We start from the raw sequence: 14,261 nt of genomic DNA on the forward strand, positions 1-14,261 counted from the left end.
TTTCCAAGATGGCAGAGGTCTGGAGCACACTGGAGGAGCTCTGGGCACCTCCCAGGGGAGGTACAGGTCAGGGGAGTGGTCACTCCCCTTTCCTTTGTCCAGTTTCGCGCCAGAGCATGGCTAAGGGGTCCCTGAACCGGTGTAGACTGGCTTATGCAGAAATGGGCACCAAATGTGCCCATGAAAGCATTTCCAGAGGCTGGGGGAGGCTACTCCTCCCCAGCCTTCACACCATTTTCCAAAGGGAGAGGGTGTAACACCCTCTCTCAGAGGAAGTCCTTTGTTCTGCGATCCTGGGGCAGGCCTGGCTGGACCCCAGGAGGGCAGATGCCTGTCTGAGGGGTTGGCAGCAGCAGCAGCAGCAGCTGCAGTGAAACCCCGGGAAAGGCAGTTTGGCAGTACCAGGGTCTGTGCTACAGACCACTGGGATCATGGGATTGTGCCAACCATGCCAGGATGGTATAGAGGGGGCAATTCCATGATCATAGACATATTACATGGCCATATTCGGAGTTACCATTGTGAAGCTACATATAGGTAGTGACCTATATGTAGTGCACGCGTGTAATGGTGTCCCCGCACTCACAAAGTCCGGGGAATTGGCCCTGAACAATGTGGGGGCACCTTGGCTAGTGCCAGGGTGCCCACACACTAAGTAACTTAGCACCCAACCTTTACCAGGTAAAGGTTAGACATATAGGTGACTTATAAGTTACTTAAGTGCAGTGTAAAATGGCTGTGAAATAACGTGGACGTTATTTCACTCAGGTTGCAGTGGCAGGCCTGTGTAAGAATTGTCAGAGCTCCCTATGGGTGGCAAAAGAAATGCTGCAGCCCATAGGGATCTCCTGGAACCCCAATACCCTGGGTACTTCAGTACCATATACTAGGGAATTATAAGGGTGTTCCAGTAAGCCAATGTAAATTGGTGAAATTGGTCACTAGCCTGTTAGTGACAATTTGGAAGAAATGAGAGAGCATAACCACTGAGGTTCTGATTAGCAGAGCCTCAGTGAGACAGTTAGTCACTACACAGGTAACACATTCAGGCACACTTATGAGCACTGGGGCCCTGGATGACAGGGTCCCAGTGACACATACAACTAAAACAACATATATACAGTGAAAAATGGGGGTAACATGCCAGGCAAGATGGTACTTTCCTACATAGGTGTAATGTAATTTTATTTTCCAACCATTGCTTCCATAAATTGTCCAGTAAAATGTAACATATGGTTATCGGATTGAATTATCGGTCTTTTAGCCAAGCAAGAGGATTTAATTTCCCATCATCCCTCTGCACACTGACTACCGATCCCTTTGTTACTTCCCTGCTTAATGGCAGTTGCAGTGTGGGCACAAAGTGGCATGTCACTGTTGTACCAAGTTCAAGCCTGTGATCGCTTGTCCTCTTCTGCGTTGTGCAGAGTGCAAGGATCCTGGTCCTCCCCTACCCTACTGTGCTCCTCCACTCTCACCAACGTGGTTGTCGCTCTGATACTTCAATGCACCACACAAACGAGAGGAAGCGTTCACATGTGCCCCAAACAAGCTTTCATGGACTTTGCCACACCCTTCCCCCACCACTCCTGCACCAACAGCATCCAGCATCCCACTGACTCACACAAACCAACCACATCGCCTCCCACACAACACACTCACATGCATGCTTCTCAACACCTGCTCACGCACCAAACATGCCACAAAGATATGGGTCCTACCACACGATCACACTCTAGACCTGCTCTACCTCACGGCAACATAGCTAAATCCAACCTCTGCACCAGACATCACTACAGCCACCCTCGCTGGCTGCAAGATCGCCAGGCAAGACCAACAGCACAAGCCTGGAGGTGGAGTCCCCATCATATTCAAGGCATCATCAGCTGGGCCACCTACACAGACTCCTCCGTCAGTTACATGGAACACCTCAGGTTCAAGGTAGGCATCACAGCCAACTTCTCCCAGGGTAGCCCACCAGGACCCTGCACCAATTTTGTCAGTGACATCACAGACTCTGCTGCACTCTTCTTTATTAACATCTGCGCCTCCGTCATCCGCAGAGACCTTAACTTTCGTCTAGAAGACCACAACAACCCAAACTCTACAGCACTTCTAGGAAACCTTGGAAACCTCAGCATGACCCAGCAAGTTACCGAACCAGCCCATATAGCCAGACACTTATTGGACCCAATTTTTTCCACAATCAGCAACATCACAGTCCACAAGACATCCACTATACCCTAGACAGACCAAGCCCTTGTCAGCTACAACATACCCATCCTGCATGGCCACAGACCCACCACCACTGGAGTCGCCCACCACAGCTGAAAAGCATCACAGAAGAGGACTGGTCTTTTGGTCCAAGCGCACCAGCAAATTACCAAGAGAAATCAAGAACCTCAAGCACTGGATCACTGCATGTGCCGACACCCTGACTGCCTGCAAGTGCAACCGAATGGCAATAGCCAGACCACTGCCCCGCTGGTACACAGAGGAACTCAGACTGATAAAACGCCATTGCATGCAACTGGAACACAAATAGAGAATCAGCCAAGACATGATGGAGAAAGACATCTTCAAATCTGCCCTAAGATGGTACAACGAGCAAACACAGAACACCAAGTGTCCAGCTCTTGCAGACCGCATTAACACAGGAAGAAACAGAAGCAACAAAATCTTCACCAATATCAAAGATTTCACCATGACTCCTGCTGCCTACAGAAACAGCTCCCCCTCGCAAGACTTTTGCAATAAGCTCTCAAAATTATTTTGTAACAAAATCAACTCCATATATGGCATATTCGACCCTCAGCCAGACCCTGACACATTTGAAAGTCAACTTCCCATCACAGCCAAAGAAGGAACCATGACTTTGTGGCTCGCCATCACCACCATCAAAACCACCATTTCCATGAAGTCCATCCACTTGGGGGGCCCATATGACTCTTGCCACCACCACATCTTCACCAAAGGACTCCTAGCAAACAAGCAAAGAACTAGCAGCCATCCTCAATGCCTCCATCGACTCCTGGAAAAAAGCCACTTTCATCCCCCCACCCAAGAAACAGTTCACTGACCCAGCCATCATCTCCAGCTATGGGCCTATCTCCCTCGTACCATACCCAGCCACAGTCTTAGAGAAACTAATCAACCAATGCCTTACTGACCACCTCAGCAAACAGAAGCTCCTCATTGCCTTGCAGTCTGGATTCAGGTGCAACCACAGAATAAAAACAGAACTCATCACTGCCACAGATGATACCTGCATGATCCTTGATAGAGGAGGCATGGCAGCCCTCATTCTACCGGCCCTCTCTGCAGCACTTCATATGATTTCACACAACATCCTCATTAGGTGCCTGCATGAGACTGGCATTCAAGAACCCCCTGTCCGCTGGATCCGCTCCTTCTTATCAGATAGAACACGAGCTGTGAGCATCTTACTCACTGAAAGCCCGCAAACTCATCTGCAGCGTGCCTCAAGGGTCATTGCTCAGCCTCACCCACTTCAGCGCATACATGATCCCTCTAGTTAATGTCATCCTCATCATAAGAAACAAGTTCACCAACTGCATGATCAAAATCACTAACTGGATGGCTCAACATCGACAAGACTGAAGAAGTGATCTTTGGAAAGGACAGCTCACCATGGGACTCAAGCTGGTGGCCTGCTGAACTTTGACTCGTACCTACACCCAGCACCCACAGCAGGAACCTTGAGCTCATCATTGACAACAAACTGGACGTGACCGCACACGTCCAGGCATCCTGTTTCCACACCCTAAGGATGCTGAGGAAGATCTTCAAATGTCTCACACGCAACACCAGACAAACCATTACTTATGCTCCTGCCACCAGCAAGTTGGACTAGGGGAACACCCTCTACTCCAGGATCACCAAGCTAATCACCAGCAGACTAGAAGCCATCCAGAACTCAGCAGCCAGGCTCATTCTTAGCCTACCACATAATAAACAAATGTACTCATTTAAAACTCCTCACACCCACATTCAAGGCATTACACAACTTAGGCCCCACTTCCCTGAACAGTCACATCTCCTTCCACCAACCACCAAGACACCTGTGTTTCGCAGAACTTCTACTCTCACACATCCCGCACATACGCAGAACCAGATCAGGAGGAAAGAGTGTTCTCTTACATCATTCTTAAAGAGTGGATGAGCTGTCACCTCACATCAGAGCTTCCTCTGGTCTTCTTGACCTGGCTTTTTAAGTAGTCAACCTACTATAGGCAGGGCGAGCACACACACCTTCTAGTGCTAGGATACCCTTGTGGGTGATAAAGTGCTTTACTAGTACACACAAGAAGAAGAAATGTCAAAGAGTAAGGCTTTTCTACATAACGGTGGCATTAATACATGAAAGCAAGTGATTGTGTTACAGAAGTAAGCCTCAACTCCAGCATAAAACAAAGAAAGCTTCATAGTGTAGAATTGTCTTGGTTAATGATATTAGTTTGATGTTTGCAAACAGCTGCCTCTTGAGTGATGCCATCCTCTTCAGGTGCCCTGGTCAGCTTGGCATCGCTGATACATTAACCAGCAGATATAAATTAATAAGCGAGGAGTTCATCTAATCAATCAAATCAAATCAAATCATTAACATTTATAAAGCGCGCTACTCACCCGTGCGGGTCTCAAGGCGCTAGGGGAAAAAGGGGGGGGTTATCGCTGTTCGAACAGCCAGGTCTTTAGGAGTCTCCGGAAAGCGGAGTGGTCCTGGGTGGTCCTGAGGCTGGTGGGGAGGGAGATCCAGGTCTTGGCCACCAGGAAGGAGAAAGATCTCCCACCCACCGTGGAGCGGCGGATGCGAGGGACAGCAGCGAGTGCGAGGCCAGAGGAGCGGAGGAGGCGGGTGGGGACGTAGAAGCTGAGGCGTCTGTTGAGGTATTCCGGTCCCTTGTCGTAGAGGGCTTTGTGTGCGTGGGTGAGAAGTCGGAAGGTGATCCTTTTGCTGACAGGGAGCCAATGCAGGTGTCTCAGGTGTGCGGAGATGTGGCTGCTGCGGGGTATGTCGAGGATGAGGCGGGCCGAGGCGTTTTGAATGCGTTGCAAGCGATTTTGGAGTTTGGCTGTGGTCCCGGCGTAGAGGGTGTTGCCGTAGTCCAGGCGGCTCGTGACGAGGGCGTGGGTCACGGTTTTTCTGGTGTCGGCGGGGATCCAGCGGAAGATCTTGCGGAGCATGCGGAGGGTGAGGAAGCAGGCGGAGGACACAGCGTTGACTTGCTTGGTCATGGTGAGAAGAGGGTCCAAGATGAAGCCGAGGTTGCGGGCGTGGTCTGTGGGGGTCGGTGCGGTGCCGAGGGCCGTGGGCCACCAGGAGTCGTCCCAGGCGGACGGGGTGTTGCCGAGGATGAGGACTTCCGTTTTTTCAGAGTTCAGCTTTAGGCGGCTGAGCCTCATCCAATCTGCGACGTCCTTCATACCCTCTTGTAGGTTGGTCTTGGCGCTGGCGGGGTCCTTGGTGAGGGAGAGTATAAGTTGGGTGTCGTCGGCGTAGGAGGTGATGATGATGTCGTGCTTGCGTACGATGTTGGCGAGGGGGCTAATGTAGACATTGAAGAGTGTCGGGCTGAGTGATGAGCCTTGGGGTATGCCGCAGATGATCTCGGGGGTTCTGAGCGAAACGGAGGGAGGTAAACTCTTTGGGAACGGTTTGAGAGGAAGGAGGTGATCCAGTCCAGGGCCTGGCCTTGGATCCCGGTGGAGCGGAGGCGGGTGATTAGGGTGCGGGGACAGACGGTGTCAAAGGCAGCCGAGAGGTCGAGCAGAATGAGGGCGACTGTTTCACCATTGTCCATCAGGGTTCTGATGTCGTCAGTGACTGAGATGAGGGCGGTTTCAGTGCTGTGGTTGGTTCGGAATCCGGTTTGTGAGGGGTCGAGCAGGTTGTTGTCTTCCAGGAAGGTGGTCAGCTGTTTGTTGACGGTCTTCTCTATTACTTTGGCTGGGAAAGGCAGAAGAGAGATGGGGCAGAAGTTTTTTAGGTCGCTCGGGTCAGCCGTAGGTTTCTTTAGTAGGGCGTTGACTTCGGCGTGTTTCCAGCATTCGGGGAAGGTAGCAGAAGAAAAAGAAGAGTTGATGACGGTCTGGAGGTGCGGGCGATGATGTCGTCGGCTTTGTTAAAGATGAAGTGCGGGCAGGGGTCCGAAGGGGCGCCGGAGTGGATAGAGTTCATGATGAATTTGGTTTCTTCCGTGTTGATGTGGGACCAGTTGTTGAGGGTGATGTCCGTGGATGCCGGTTCGGTGGTGTATGGTTGGGTCTGGTGTCCGAAGCTGTCATGGAGGTCGCTAATCTTGCGATGGAAGAAAGTGGCGAGGGATTCGCACAGATCCTGTGAGGGCGTGACGGTGTTGGCGCTGGGGTTGGAGAACTCCTTGACGATGCTGAAGAGTTCTCTGCTGTTGTGTCTGTTTTTGTCCAGTCTGTCGGTGAAAAAGTTCCTTTTGGCAGCGCGGATCAGGTGGTGGTATTCGCGGGTAGCGTTCTTGAGGGTGGTCATGTTGTCAGCGGTGCGGTCCTTGCGCCAGGCTTTCTCATGGGCGCGACAAGTTTTCTTTGATTCTTTGAGGGTGTCAGAGAACCAGAGAGGTTTTTTGGTGTTGGTCTGTCGATGCGTGCGCTTGAGGGGAGCAAGGATGTCTGCGCAGTTGGAGATCCAGTTTGTGAGGTTGAGGGCTGCGTCGTTGGGGTCGGTGGAGAGGGTGGGTTGGTTGGCGGCGAGTGCGGAGAAGAGTTGCTCTTCGGGGATCTTGTTCCACTGTCGACGAGGGATGGGTTGAGTGCGGAGGTGGCGGGTCTCGCGTCGGAATGTGAAGTGGACGCAGCTGTGGTCGGTCCAGTGTAGGGCGGAGGCGTGGCTGAAGAAGACGTGTTTGCTGGCGGAGAAGATGGGGTCAAGCGTGTGTCCGGCGATGTGGGTGGCGGTGTTCACCAGTTGTTTGAGGCCGAGGTTGGCGAGGTTGTCGAGCAGGGTGGTGGTGTTGGGGTCGTTGTTTTGTTCCAGATGGAAGTTGAGGTCACCTAGGAGGATGTAGTCCGGCGAGGGGAGGGCGTGCGGGGAGATGAAGTCGGCGATGGCGTCGCTGAAAGGGGCGCGTGGCCCGGGAGGACGATAGACGAGGGATCCTCTGAGGGTGGTCCTCGGATCGGTGCGAATCTGAAAATGCAGGTGTTCAGCGGCGAGAGGGGTGTCTTCGGTGGAGGTGGTGACGCTGATGGAGTCTTTGAAGACGATGGCGATACCTCCTCCTACCTGGTTGGTGCGGTCTTTTCTGGAGATCTTGTAGCCTTCGGGGATGGCAGTGGCGATGTCAGGGGCCGAGGAGGCGTTCATCCAGGTCTCCGTGATGAAGGCGACGTACGGTGCTATGGAGTCCAGGAGGTCCCAGAGTTCAATGGCGTGTTTGTGGACGGAGCGAGCGTTGACTAGGATGCACTTGAGGTGGTTGATGGCTCGTGGGCTTGTGGTCGTGGTTGTTGCGTGGTGGAAGGTGCGTTTGCAGGAGTTGCAGGCGAAGGGTCCATGGGTGCGTTTGGGGTGAGCTTGGAAGCAGGTGTTGGAGCGTCCTGGGTTGAGGGCATGGAGGGTGGTGGGGTCGTAGCGGGTCAGCGGGGCTTGGGAGAGCTGGGGACCAGGGGTCGTGGCGCTGGGTGCGGGCCAGGCGCGGACGGGCGCAGACGGGCTTGCCTCTGGCGCGCCTCCGGCGCGCCAGTGGCATGCCCGCTGCGCAGTCGCACAGCGGCCGCCATATGAGGTAGGAGGGGGGGGGAGGGGGGGAGGGGTCAGGTGGGGGTGAATGGGAGCTGGGGGGCGTGCAGGAGGTCGCGGCGGGAAAGCGCGAGGGAGGGGGGGACAGGTAGAGTGAGAAGAGCTGGGGGAGGGGGGTCTAAGGGTGGAGGGGGGTGAGTGTTAGGAGGTTTAGGAGATAAGGGAGAAAGATAGGAGTAGGGTTGAGAAGATAGGGGAGGGGGGGTTGTAGAGGTGGGTGAGGGTGAGAGGTAGAGTGAGAGGATAGGAAGATAGGTAATAGAGGGGCTGAGGGAGGGGGGAGAGATAGAGAAATAGATAGAGAAAATAGATAGGGAAATCGATAGATAGGGAAATAGATAGAGAGATAGGAAGATAGGAGGAGGTGGAGAGTGAGGGAGTTAGATAGTGGGATAGAGAGATAGGAGGAGTGAGGGAGGTAGATTGTGAATCAATAGAACGTGTAAACCTTTAGAAGAACAATACACCTGGAGTCAGATCATTAACACATCTCTGAAATTTGAGCCTTACAAGAAATTCATCCTTAAACTTTATTAAACATCATGAACATGTATAAAACATTTAAAAATCTTTAGGATCTGCTTCTACATTCCTTGGAAATAGCAGCAAAGGATCTGTGGAGGAGGAGATCCAGGAAGCTTGTCCACATGGAGACAAGACCTTCAGTGAGAGCCAGAACCTCCCTTGTCCCTGTGTCAATGAAAAGGAAGGAGTGTGATGTTTAGTCTCGTTCTTCCACCCAGTCCACTTCTAGAGCTCGCAGCCCAGCTGCGGTACCCGGAGGTCTCAGGAGCAGGATGTAACAAGTCTGTGGAGGGAAAAGAGGAACACACCTTGAAACATTGATTTCATGGTAAAGGCAGACAGTGGGTGTGATTAATGCACAAGTAAGCATGTGTGTGGTCAGTCTCAGACCTGCACCCCAGAATCATTATGTTGACACAGTCATAGCACTGGACTCCCAAATCGGACATCTACACCTGGTGTAAGCAGAACTGGGGAAGAGTTTAGAAAACAGACATTTGATTGGAGCTGCAATTAATATCCAGTCAAATGCAACACAGCTAGGGATCTTTGTGGTGAAATTTGTCCAAGGAAGTTCCTGGGCCATGGACCTATCATACTTCTGTGCAGTGGAGTGCCGATTAGTAGAAGTGGATAGTTGTGCACAGAGGTAGGTTGGATGATGCAAGTAGCACAGTCCATCTCAGCATGAGGGACACAGATAGGTGCAGAAGTAAGTCTTTAGTTTCACTTTAAGCAGGTGTAATCCTTCCAAAACACAATGCATTTTTAAGAGTACTCCAGGAAATGACTTTAGTATCTTCTGAAACTACTGTTTTTCCAAGTATTATGCAATAAACTTTCTCACTAATGGAGCCGGTAAAGTTCAAATAATCTGTCAGGCTTTTGTGGTTGAAGTCTGCTGATATCAGACTCTTATTGGGGATAATTTTTTCTACTACTCACTCTTCCACTCTCAAATCTACACCCTTTCACTTCCTGGCTGAGTAGCACACCTAGTCAGACAGCCTGGTGCCCCGGTTACCCACTAGATCCCAGGCCTGGTAAGGACCTAACCCTTCCTTCTCCTCCATATGCCGCTCCCCAATGAGTTTCATTCTTTGCTCCGCTCAGAGCGCGTTCAAGATGAGCTTTAACATACCAAGGAAAAATGTATTTCATCCTATCAGTTCAGAAAATACTCAACCTTTTTCCGAGGGTCCCATAGAGGATAACTTTCTAATAAGATCTGCTTATTGGAGGCTGCCCCTCATTCATCCACTTAGCACCTACTCTTGCTCTAACAATGACTATCGAGCTTTACCCGGCTGACCTTAAAGGACACGGCAATGAGCTAGTCTACCAATGATCAGTCACACGTCTTTGGAAGGAGGCGACAGTGAACGGTTATACCCCCTGGAATCCGGTACCACAGGACTCAACAGGTCCTGCTCCCTTCAGAAGCCAAAGAGTGGTGATATCAGATAACCAGTGAAAATCAGAGCGGAGAGAAAGAACATTTGCCAGAAGTAAAGGATCAGAGGTGCTTGGATTTGAGCTATCCAGTCACACATGTTGCTGATGTTAGTCTTATTAAAATCATCTGTGAGATTTTGACAAACTCTTGGGATGTTGAGATTTCTGGAGCAAGATACTCAACGGTGGATAACTTAGGGCATGAATTAGAGGGTTACTCTGTCATAAATGTGACGGATCTCCCATCCACTGTATTACCACTTCCATAGGATATTATGGAATCATAATATGGCGGGCGGGATAGCCATCATGTTTGTGACGGAGAAGACCCATCCGCCAAACTGTAATCAGGCCCTTAGTTTTTGCACAGTGGAGACAAAGAGTTTAGCGTAAATGATTTCTCCTTTTGGGTATGCTCCCTGAATAACGAGGACAGAATATCGAAGCATACAAATCTCAAGAATAGAATATAGACTCCAAAATATCGAGAGTTGCGAGTACAGATTTTCAAACCTGACATATTTGTATCTATGCTCCAGGTACGTAGATGTGGAATTAGGGAGAGGAAATCTATAATCCCTCTATATGCACTTATCTTTCCATATTTTCTTCCCCAATATTCTGTCCATAATCATCTCGACTATTGGTAATCTTATGCTCAGTATTCAGTGCTACAACCCTCATCCAATCTAACTGGGAATAAATTGAAAATGTATTTATGTTGAAAACACTTCAAGTTCACATACAAATTTGTTTACTTCTAGGAGTTTTCCTCATTTTCTTTTCCAGTAATGAATTGGTCTATTACTTCTCACATATGATGTATAAACAAAGATGAACTTTCAGTTTTTTTAAAATTTTTATTACTACAGTGGTGAAAGGCACTAACACTTCACCAATCCAGTGTTCCAGTCAATGACCCTTCATTGAGGTAACAATTTGACATCAAGTAAGTCTACTTAGGGATTGGATTTCAGGCTGCAGGGGTATCATTCCAGCATAAGGCCTGGATAACTCCGCTTCGGCGCATCCATTGGCCTTCACACTGACAAGGTGAAGGAACGGGTGCCACAGGATGTTGGAGTCACATCATATGCATGTGTACCCCTCGCTCTGCACACACCACACGGTGCAAGATGTGGCCTGCTGTATATAATGGACATTCCTGCACATCTGTAGAATCTCTCACACCATGCGGTGAAGGAGTGGCCTGCTGAACTCGTTCTCTATTCCCCTTCACATCTGTAGAACCTCACACACCACGCCGTGCAAGGAGTGGCCTGCTGAAATCATTCTCTATTCCTGCACATATGTAGAACCTCACACGACACGGGGTGGAAGGAGTGGCCTGCTGAACTCGTTCTCTATTGCTGCACATCCATAGCACCTCACACACCACGCGGTGCAAGGAGTGGCCTGCTGAACTCGTTCTCTATTCCTGCACATATGTAGTACCTCACACACCACGCGGTGCAAGGAGTGGCCTGCTGAACTCGTTCTCTATTCCTGCACATCCATAGCACCTCACACACCACGCAGTGCAAGGAGTGGCCTGCTGAACTCGTTCTCTATTCCTGCACATCTGTAGAACCTCACACCATGCGGTGCAAGAAGTGGCCTGCTGAACTCGTTCTATTCCTGCAAATCCATAGCACCTAACTGTAGGAGGCTGGACTGGCTTGTAGTGAGTACCAAGGGGTACTTGCACCTTGCACCATGCCCAGTTATCCCTTATTAGTGTATAGGGTGTCTAGCAGCTTAGGCTGATAGATAATGGTAGCTTAGCAGAGCAGCTTAGGCTGAACTAGGAGACGAGTGAAGCTACTACAGTACCACAAGTGTCACTTGCACAATATCATAAGAAAACACAATACACAGTTATAATAAAAATAAAGGTACTTTATTTTTATGACAATATGCCAAAGTATCTAAGAGTGTACCCTCAGTGAGAGGATAGGAAATATACACCAGATATATATACACAATAGCAAAAATATGCAGTATAGTCTTAGAAAACAGTGCAAACAATGTATAGTTACAATAGGATGCAATGGGGAAACATAGGGATAGGGGCAACACAAACCATATACTCCAAAAGTGGAATGCGAACCACGAATGGACCCCAAACCTATGTGACCTTGTAGAGGGTCGCTGGGACTATTAGAAAATAGTGAGAGTTAGAAAAATAACCCTCCCCAAGACCCTGAAAAGTGAGTGCAAAGTGCACTGAAGTTCCCCTAAGGACAAAGAAGTCGTGTTAGAGGAATAATGCAGGAAAGACACAAACCAACAATGCAACAACGATGGATTTCCAATCTAGGGTACCTGTGGAACAAGGGGACCAAGTCCAAAAGTCACAAGCAAGTCGGAGATGGGCATATGCCCAGGAAATGACAGCTGTGGGTGCAAAGAAGCTTCTACTGGACAGAAGAAGCAGAGGTTTCTGCAGGAACGAAAAGGGCTAGAGACTTCCCCTTTGGTGGACGGATCCCGCTCGCCGTGGAGAGTCGTGCAGAAGTGTTTTCCCGCCAAAAGAACGCCAACAAGCCTTGCTAGCTGCAAATCGTGCGGTTAGCGTTTTTGGACGCTGCTGTGGCCCTGGAGGGACCAGGAGGTCGCAAATTGGACCAGGAGAGAGAGGGGAGGTCGAGCAAGACAAGGAGCCCTCTCAGCAGCAGGTAGCACCCAGAGAAGTGCCAGAAACAGGCACTACGAGGATGCGTGAAACGGTGCTCACCCGAAGTTACACAAAGGAGCCCCACGTCGCCGGAGACCAACTTAGAAAGTTGTGCAATGCAGGTTAGAGTGCCGTGGACCCAGGCTTGGCTGTGCACAAAGGATTTCCGCCGGAAGTGCACAGGGGCCGGAGTAGCTGCAAAAGTCGCGGTTCCCAGCAATGCAGTCTAGCGAGGTGAGGCAAGGACTTACCTCCACCAAACTTGGACTGAAGAGTCACTGGACTGTGGGGGCCACTTGGACAGAGTTGCTGGATTCGAGGGACCTCGCTCGTCGTGCTGAGAGGAGACCCAAGGGACTGGTAATGCAGCTTTTTGGTGCCTGCGGTTGCAGGGGGAAGATTCCGTCGACCCACAGGAGATTTCTTCGGAGCTTCTAGTGCAGAGAGGAGGCAGACTACCCCCACAGCATGCACCACCAGGAAAACAGTCGAGAAGGCGGCAGGATCAGCGTTACAGAGTTGCAGTAGTCGTCTTTGCTACTTTGTTGCAGTGTTGCAGGCTTCCAGCGCGGTCAGCAGTCGATTCCTTGGCAGAAGGTGAAGAGAGAGATGCAGAGGAACTCGGATGAGCTCTTGCATTCGTTATCTAAAGTTTCCCCAGAGACAGAGACCCTAAATAGCCAGAAAAGAGGGTTTGGCTACCTAGGAGAGAGGATAGGCTACTAACACCTGAAGGAGCCTATCAGAAGGAGTCTCTGACGTCACCTGGTGGCACTGGCCACTCAGAGCAGTCCAGTGTGCCAGCAGCACCTCTGTTTCCAAGATGGCAGAGGTCTGGAGCACACTGGAGGAGCTCTGGACACCTCCCAGGGGAGGTGCAGGTCAGGGGAGTGGTCACTCCCCTTTCCTTTGTCCAGTTTCACGCCAGAGCAGGGCTAAGGGGTCCCCTGAACCGGTGTAGACTGGCTTATGCAGAATTGGGCACATCTGTGCCCAACAAAGCATTTCCAGAGGCTGGGGGAGGCTACTCCTCCCCTGCCTTCACACCATTTTCCAAAGGGAGAGGGTGTAACACCCTCTCTCAGAGGAAGTTCTTTGTTCTGCCATCCTGGGCCAGGCCTGGCTGGACCCCAGGAGGGCAGATGCCTGTCTGAGGGGTTGGCAGCAGCTGCAGTGAAACCCCAGGAAGGGCAGTTTGGCAGTACCAGGGTCTGTGCTACAGACCACTGGGATCATGGGATTGTGCCAACTATGCCAGGATGGCATAGAGGGGGCAATTCCATGATCATAGACATGTTACATGGCCATATTCGGAGTTACCATTGTGAAGCTACATATAGGTAGTGACCTATATGTAGTACACGCGTGTAATGGTGTCCCCGCACTCACAAAGTTCAGGGAATTGGCTCTGAACAATGTGGGGGCACCTTGGCTAGTGCCAGGGTGCCCTCACACTAAGTAACTTTGCACCTAACCTTTACCAGGTAAAGGTTAGACATATAGGTGACTTATAAGTTACTTAAGTGCAGTGTAAAATGGCTGTGAAATAACGTGGACGTTATTTCACTCAGGCTGCAGTGGCAGGCCTGTGTAAGAATTGTCAGAGCTCCCTATGGGTGGCAAAAGAAATGCTGCAGCCCATAGGGATCTCTTGGAACCCCAATACCCTGGGTACCTCAGTACCATATACTAGGGAATTATAAGGGTGTTCCAGTAAGCCAATGTAAATTGGTAAAATTAGTCACTAGCCTGTTAGTGACAATTTGGAAAGAAATGAGAGAGCATAACCACTGAGGTTCTGATTAGCAG

At 50.4% G+C, this 14,261-nt stretch overlaps 1 protein-coding gene across 1 annotated transcript in view; it reads right to left on the bottom strand.

Annotated features, from left to right (window-relative positions):
• Window positions 1–8,311: 8,311 nt before the first annotated feature.
• LOC138252353 (myosin-IIIb-like) overlaps window positions 8,312–14,261 on the bottom strand; it is a 407,650-nt gene continuing 401,700 nt past the window's right edge. Inside the window, exon 30 of the mRNA XM_069205730.1 lies at window positions 8,312–8,603. The gene's annotated coding sequence lies outside the window, so the exon portion shown is untranslated. The remainder of the gene's footprint in view (window positions 8,604–14,261) is intronic.

The sequence above is a fragment of the Pleurodeles waltl genome, chromosome 1_2 (assembly GCF_031143425.1).
Source record: "Pleurodeles waltl isolate 20211129_DDA chromosome 1_2, aPleWal1.hap1.20221129, whole genome shotgun sequence".
Classification (NCBI taxonomy): Eukaryota; Metazoa; Chordata; class Amphibia; order Caudata; family Salamandridae; genus Pleurodeles; species Pleurodeles waltl.